This window comes from Fulmarus glacialis, unplaced genomic scaffold, assembly GCF_000690835.1.
Source record: "Fulmarus glacialis isolate BGI_N327 unplaced genomic scaffold, ASM69083v1 scaffold38463, whole genome shotgun sequence".
Classification (NCBI taxonomy): Eukaryota; Metazoa; Chordata; class Aves; order Procellariiformes; family Procellariidae; genus Fulmarus; species Fulmarus glacialis.
In genome coordinates this window covers 1-200 of record NW_009202990.1, presented here as the reverse complement: position 1 = coordinate 200, position 200 = coordinate 1, and positions in this window count along the sequence as shown.

Genomic DNA, 200 nt, shown 5'->3' with positions numbered 1-200 from the left:
GCCGAGCTGCCCGTCTGCCGCTGAGGGCAGCGGCTGCGGTCTGACGGTCACAAGTGGGCTAAAGTGCTCGTTCCTTGCTTGGTGGAGCCGGGTTAATTCGCTAGCGGAGACGCTGGTCCTAGAGGAGACCTGGGAGAAGGGGGAGGGGAGGCGAGAGGTGAGCCAGGACCTGCTGCCCGGGGTGCTCGGCGGTGGCAGCG